Source organism: Pongo abelii, chromosome 18 (assembly GCF_028885655.2).
Source record: "Pongo abelii isolate AG06213 chromosome 18, NHGRI_mPonAbe1-v2.0_pri, whole genome shotgun sequence".
In the NCBI taxonomy this organism is placed as follows: Eukaryota; Metazoa; Chordata; class Mammalia; order Primates; family Hominidae; genus Pongo; species Pongo abelii.
The window spans coordinates 13,286,671-13,294,881 of NC_072003.2; positions in this window are offsets into that span (position 1 = coordinate 13,286,671).

Below are 8,211 nucleotides of genomic sequence, written 5' to 3' on the forward strand. Positions count from 1 at the left end.
AGATACAAATAACATAATATATACTTAACCATTTTTTTTTTCTGAGACAGAGTCTTGCCCTGTCACCCAGGCTGTATTTTCAGTGGAAACAGGGTTTCACCATGTTGGCCAGGCTGGTCTTGAACTCCTGACCTCAAGTGATCTGCCCACCTCGGTCTCCCAAAGTGCTGTGATTACAGGTGTGAGCCATCACTCCCGGCCCTCTTCTTAACCATTTGTAAGTGTACAGTTCAGTGGTGTTAAGTAAATTCACACTGTTATGCCACCATCACCACCATCTACCTCTGGAACTTTCTTATCTTGCGAAACTGAAATATACAGGCAGTAAACAACAATTTCCCATTTCCCCCTCCCCGCAGCCCCTGGCAACCCCCATCCTACTTTTTCCCTCTGAATTTGATTATTCTAGGTATCTCACACAAGTGGACTCGTCCTGCATGTGTCTTTTTGTGACTGGCTTGTTTCTCCTAGAATGTCCTTCCAGTTATTTATTCCAAGCATCTGCAATGCATAAATTCTTCCAGTGTGAGTTATTAAAATTATAAATACAGAAATACTGAAGTAAAAGACAGAGAAAGGGGAAGAAATATTTAAAAAACTAAAAATTTTGGAAGTTTCCACTCAAAGTATTATACCATTTAAAAACCCACTTTTGCCTATAATCGGACATTTCAAAAGGAAACTAAAACTATTTTAGAGTAATCTTTTTTTGTTTATTTATTTATTTTTGAGACATGGTCTCATTCTGTCCTCAGGCTAGAGTGCAGTAGTGGTGCAATCACTGTTCACTGCAGCTTCGAACTCCCAGGTTCAAGTGATCTTCTCACCTCAGCCTTCTAAGTAGCTGGGACTACAGGTGCACACCACCACTCCCAGCTACTTTTTTAAGAGCAATCTTACACAAACAATCCACATATAAAAAGAAAGATCATAAGTGGAGGGCAGTCCCAAATGAAGTTTATTAGATTATCATGAAAATATGCAACCAAATCAGATTTTAAATCTTTGGGAAAATAGAAAACTCAGAAGTTGTGAGCATATACATATAAACTATAGCATATTAGAATGCACTGATTGTGTTAACTGTCCAATAGCTATTTCATAATGAGTTCAGAAAATATCCTTAAGGCTGGCCACAGTGGCTCACGCCTGTAATCCCAGCACTTTGGGAGGCCGAGGCGAGTGGATCACGAGGTCAGGAATTCGAGAGCAGTCTGGCCAACATAATGAAACCCCATCTCTATTAAAAATACAAAAAATTAGCCGGGTGTGGTGGTGTGTCCCTGTAATCCCAGCTACTCGGGAGGCTAAGGCAGGAGAATCGCGTGAACCCGGGAGGTGGAGGTTGCAGTAAGCCAAGATTACGCCATTGTACTCCAGACCGGGCAACAGTGCGAGACTCCATCTCAAAAAAAAAAAAGAAAAGAAAAAAAAGAAAAGAAAAAAAAGAAAATATCCTTAATTACAAGGAGCTGCATTTTTCACTGTCCATTTTTATGAGAATATTACTTATGTACATTCCACCCAGAGTCTGTGAGACATTATTTTCCATCGGAATGCTAGAATGCTTTCACAAAAGAACTCTATTTTAAAAACCGACTTATTTTAAAACAAGATTCATTTGGAATAGCACAGTTTATTACAGCTTAAAATTCTGGCAGTGAATAATGTATCATTCGAAACTGGAAAATAGTCCCAACACTGAAACAGATACACTTGGCAGAAGCAGTCTAGTAAGTCCACTGATCTGAGAGAGGTCAGGACTCCACATGGAGGATCCCAAAACAAGATGAAGATAAGGATTTGAGCTTTTTTTTTTTTTGAGACGGAGTCTGGCTCTGTCACCCAGGCTGGAGTGCCGTGGCGCGATCTCGACTCACTGCAAGCTCCGCCTCCCGGGTTCACGCCGTTCTCCTGCTTCAGCCTCCCGAGTAGCTGGGACTACAGGCGCCCACCATCACGCCCGGCTAATTTTTTTGTATTTTTAGTACAGACGGGGTTTCATCGTGTTAACCAGGATGGTCTCGATCTCCTGACCTCGTGATCTGCCCACCTCGGCCTCCAAAAGTGCTGGGATTACAGGCGTGAGCCACCGCGCCCGGCTTAGGATTTGAGCTTTTATGAAGCTGGCAGTTAAATCTGCAGAAACAAATATTGGTGAGTTCTGGGGTGGGGGGGAAGGCAATATCTGAGATGTTATTTATAAACATGGTAATCTAGAGTGAAACAAGAACGTGGAAGAATTGCTGATTCTCATTCTCTTTCTGCCAGTAAGGCTTTAGAGAAGTTACCTAAAGATCGATCTGGCATATTACAATTCAAGGTACAATCAACAGGCTTAAGAAAAAGACTCATTAATAACTTTAATTTAGAAGGAAAGCTTAAAACATATACCTTATAACTTTTTTTTTTTTTTTTGAGATGAGTCTCACTCCGTCACCAGGCTGGAGTGCAGTGGCGTGATCTCGGCTCACTGCAACCTCCACTTCCCGGGTTCAAGCAATTCTCCTGCCTCAGCCTCTCGAGTAGCTGGGATTACAGGCGAGTGCCACCATGCCCAGCTAATTTTTGTATTTTTAGTAGAGACAGGGTTTCACCATGTTGGTGAGGCTGGTCTCGATCTCATGACCTCGTGATCCGCCCGCCTTGGCCTCCCAAAGTGCTGGGATTACAGGCGTGAGCCACCGCGTGTGGCCCTTAGAACATATTATACTTCAACTATACATAATCTATTCCAGCTCCTCCATTTGTCTGACATTAGAAAAATTACCTCTCAGTATCAAATCTACTATCCTTGAAGTGGAGATAATAATGGTGCCCAACTTTGACTGCTGGCACAAATGCCTGAAAATCACTTAGTACCATGTGTAGCATATTATAAACATGCAATAAAAAATTGTTAGCTATTATTATTATTAATAAATGCCCCATATGTGTGTGTTAACTCAGAGATGATACAAACTCGAGATACAAAGAAGAATAAAGCAAAGATGAGTAAGATTCTCGTGGTCTAGTGGAGATATCATTACTATCTAAGAGGGAATGAGTCATCTGAAGGTCAAAGTAAGATTTGTTAAAGTATCTCACTACAAAGCAATTTTTAATTATTATAGATCAGGGTTTTTCTATTTTCTTTTGGAAATATTTCTGAGTCATATAGATAGGGTTTCTCAACTTTATACGATTGACATTTGGGGGGCCAGATAATTCTGTGTTGTGGAGAGCTGTCCTGTGCATTGTAGGAGGTTTAGCAGTATCTCTAGTCTCTACCCACTAGATGCCAGGAGCACCTCACCACCCTGCATTTTTGTGCTGCTGTGGGCTACCAATGCGAGCCTCAAAGATTAAGCTGGGGCATGAGTTTCCACCCCCAATCCTTCCAACACTCCTAGCGCCTGCCTCTTCTCTGGCCAGCAGTCTGCCCAGGACGTGGCCATCTACACAATGGGGAGCTCCACTGCTTGGGAAATGCCAGGCACCAAAAACGTAGAATCTCAGTTTGGGAGTTGGAAACTTAGAAAAACAAATTGCAAAGGTTGAGTATTTGAGTATTCCTTTTTTTTTTTTTGGAGATGGAGTTTTGCTCTTGTTGCTCAGGCCGGCATGCAATGGTGCGATCTCAGCTCACTGCAACCTCCGCCTCCTGGGTTCAAGCAATTCTCCTGCCTCAGCCTCCTGAGTCACTGGGATTACAGTTGCCTGCCACCACACTCAGCTAATTTTTGTTATTTTTAGTAGAGATGGGGTTTCGCCATGTTGGCCAGGCTGGTCTTGAACTCCTGACGTCAGGTGATCCGTCCACCTCGACCTCCCAAAGTGCTGGGATTACAGGTGTGAGCCACTGCACCCAGCCAAGACATTCTTCCTAAGATAAAGAGCACTAAAAAAAAGACTTGAAAAGCCGGTAACTTTCCCACCCTAGGCCTCAACATCATTTAATGCTGGCACAACATCCCTGTGCCACCTGAAATCATCGTTTCAGAAATCCTGCAGACCCCAAACCCCTCACCCACTCCCAGATCTTATATTAATAGCTCCCAAAAGAATATAATCACCACTCTCTCTCTCAAGCCTAAATAAAAAAGAACAGATTTCATTATCTGGTAGAGTAGGCAAACCCTTAATAGCATTCATCCAGAGTACTAGGTTTAAAAAACCTACCAATGTCCAAACGGCTAATCCCCAAAGGACAGGACCATTTTGCTTCCATTAACTTTATTTTTTTGGACAAGAAGGGTTGAAGAAGCCACCAGAACACAAATGGGGAAACCATTAAGGACGAATGTAGGTAACTCTTCCTCCAAAGGCACTTACTTGGCAGAGGTTTGAGTAGCCACGCCAATGGCTGGGATCTGGTCCCTACTAGAGAGGGTGACTTTTCTTTGCTGCCACGGAGGCTGCAGCATTGTCAGTGGGGACGGACTGCTGGGTCTCAGTGGCTGAAGCTGAGCCATCGGGGCAGATAATGCGGTGGCCAGGGTAGACGGTTTCCGATATGGTTTCTGGCTGAGTCGTGGCAGAGCCTCAAAAGCCTGAGCAACTGGCATCTCAGGAACCTTCAGGACACTTGAAGACTGGCTCAGGGAACTCTCCTGCACTACAGAGGTGCTGGGGATGGCCTGTTGCGTTTGAAGTAGGGCCTGCAAGTCCTCGATAGCCTGAGAGGCCTGTGGGTCCACAATAGTAAAGGACTGGGCAGATACAGGCTGCCCCATATGGACCTGGGGGGCCAGTGACTGGGTTCCAGAAACCAAACCAGGTGGTGGAGACTGAGTTTGAGAGGCCCGAGGAAGATCCTGGGGCTGGCCCTGAGAGGCCACAGGCACCAGGGGCTGGCTCAGAGAGACAGCGGGGACCTGGAGGTGGTTCTGAGAGGCCAGGGGACAGCAGGTTGGCTCTTAGAAGCCAAAGAAACTACAGGCAGGCTCTTAGAAGTAAAAATGGCTGCAGGGTGTCTAGCAGAGATGGACGGGGCTACAACCAGGCTCTTAGAGGCGTGGAGAGCGGAAGGCACAGTCTGGTGCAGAGGCAACAAAGGCCGCACCGGATGGGTGGGGGGCGGCTGACCGATCGACAGCGGCTGGGCATCTGGGCCTGGGGAGCCAATGGTCTCTGAATTTTTGTCTGTAACACCAGCACATGGGAGGTGGAGGCAGGAGGATCACTTGAATCCAGGAGTTTGAGACTAACCTGGGAAACATAGCAAGACCCCTATCTCTACAAAAAAAAAGTCTTTTTAATTAGCTGGGTGTGATAGCGCATGCCTGTAATCCCAGCTACTTGGGAAGCTGAGGCAGGAAGATTGCTTAAGCCCAGGAGTTCAAAGCTGTAGTGAGCTATTATCGTGCCACTGAACTCCAGCCATGGTGACAGAACTAGACCCCAACTCTAAAAAAATTAAAAACACACACAAAAAAATCAGCACAATGCCTGGCATACAGTCAGCACCTAATAAGTAGTAACTGTTTGTTTTCTTTTTCCATCTCTGAAAAAAAAAAAATCAGCGATTTTTTTAAATTAGCTGGGTGTAATGGCACATCCCTGTAATCCCAGCTAACTTGGGAAGCTGAAGCAGGAGGACTGCTTAACCCCAGGAGTTTGAAGCTTCAGCGAGCTATGATTGTGCCACTGAACTCCAGCCATGGTGACAGAACAAGACCCAATCCCTGAAAATAAATAAATAAATCAGCACAGTGCCTGGCATACAGTCAGCACCTAATAAGTAGTAGCTGTTAGAATAATTACAAAAGGCCAGGCGTGGTGGCTCACACCTGTAATCCCAACACTTTCAGAGGCCGAGGGCAGATGGCCTGAGGTCAGGAGTTAAGACCAGCATGGCCAACACGGTGAAACCCCATCTCTGCTAAAAATACACACACATGCAAAAAAAAAATCACTGGGCATGGTGGCACATGCCTGTGGTTAGTCCCAGCTTCTTGAGAGGCTGAGGCAAGAAAATCGCTTGAACCCAGGATGCAGAGATTGCAGTGAGCCAAGATAGTACCACTGCACTCCAGCCTAGGCGATAGAGCAAGACTCTGTCTCAAAACAAACAAACAAACAAACAAACAAAAAAACACTCAAATCATGGGATTGAGTGTTCAATCATTCAATGAATTTTTATTGAACGCCTACTACATGCTAGGTACTTAGGGATGTAACAGGAAACAAGCCTTACGTGATTCTACCTTAATGAAACTTAGAAGAAGGAATATACTTATGGTATAGTGAAAGAAACATATTTATTAGAAATAAAACATAAAAAGCATAAAAAGTGTTGAAGAGTGCTCTAAAAGAACAGAGGTTTCTGTGAATCATCTACTTTATGTTATTTATTTATTTATTTTGAGACAGTTTTGCTCTGTCACCCAGGCTGGAGTGCAGTGGCGTGATCTCAGCTCACTGCAACCTCCGCCTCCCAGGGTCAAGCGATTCTCCTGCCTCAGCCTCCTAAGTAGCTGGGATTACAGGCACCCACCACCATGCCCAGCTTATTTTTGTATTTTTAGTAGACACGGGGTTTTACTATGTTGGCCAGGCTGGTCTTAAACTCCTGATGTCAGGTGATCCGCCTGCCTCAGCCTCCCAAAGTGCTGGGATTACAGGCGTGAGCCACTGCACCCAGCCCCGAATCATCTACTTTAGACTGAGGCATCTGAGAAGCACTCAAAGGACATTTCAGTGGAGAACCGTGGGTGTGAAGGACGGAGTCACACGGAGACTGGGAAGGGATGGACCTTCGTAGGACAGAGGGCAACATGTGCAAAGCTTGTGCTGGGAGGTGAAGGGAGAACAACTCACTGGAGGAAGCAAGGAAGGGGAGATTTAATTAGAGCTCACAGCCAAGATCAGAACATGCGGGATCTGATAATTTATTTCCAAGTTATTCTGAAATCAAAGAGAAGCAGGCTTTTAAGCTAAGAATGTAGCACATTGGCTGGTATAGAATAAGAGTTCAAAAAAAGTGTAAGCTCCCTTCCCTACCCTGAAACAACCACAGTAAATAAAAATGGCCCCTCTGTTTTGAATTATTTATTTATTTTTGCTTTCAAACTGTTTTCTTAAAAAACAAAACAAAACAAAACACTATAGAGTAGTGAGTGGAGGTGGAGGGGTAAGGGTGGAATACTCAAAACGTTCAAAATCAAACGAGCCAGAAACTCCTAGCTGGAAATTTTCTCTCTAGATCTCTGCAGGAATCAGTGGAACCATGAGACACAGGGCCGAAAGCAGCAGAGCCTGGAATTATTTCTCTAAGCAAGACCCAGACGCCAGGCAGGTAGTGAAATTGCTCCTGCCCCACCTCCATCCTTGCTGCCTATCTGAGAACAGAGTCTGCCAACCCCTCCTGATGACAGACTGACCCCTCATGGCCATTGCAGGCTGGAAGCCATAAGCTTAAACCACTTCGATACCACGAAAGCAAAATGTATGGTTGGCAAAAAGCAAAAAAAGAAAAAAAAAAAACCTGGTTACTGGCGAGTGCAGAACCACAGTCTGGGTCAATGACAAATTATCCAGGATGAAGCTTGGTGTGACTCAGGCGCTTCTTAGTCCTCTAAAATTCATCACATTTTGTTTATTTGTTCACTACCCACTTACAGTAGATGCCAAGAAATATATATAACAAGATTATAGATATAAATTTAAAATTAGGACTTAAGAAAGATAATCTAGAATAAGAGGTAAAAACAGAAGAACAGAGCAGGATGGAAGGTAGAATAAAGATATACAGGCCAGAAGGCCAGTTACCAAACTGGATTTGAAAACATGGCACCAAGTTCCCTGGTGGCCAAGTCAAAAAGGGCAGTTGAAGATGTTCTCATGGTCAACAAAAAGAAACACACTTAACTGCAGAACAAGCACTGTCCTGCCATGTGACCTCAGATAAGTGATTTAACCTACTTAGACTCAACTGCCTCATTTCCAAAAAGTTAGTGAAACCTATTGAATGTTTAGGTAAAAAGTTGTAATAAAAAGCAAGAATGGGAAAGGATTCCCTATTTAAAATGGTGCTGGGAAAACTGGCTAGCCATATGCAGAAAACTGAAACTGGGCCCCTTCCTTACACCTAATACAAAAATTAACTCAAGATGGATTAAAGACTTAAATGTTAGACCTAAAACCATAAAAACCCAAGAAGAAAACCTAGGCAATACCATTCAGGACATATGCATGGGCAAGGACTTCATGACTGAAACACCAAAAGCA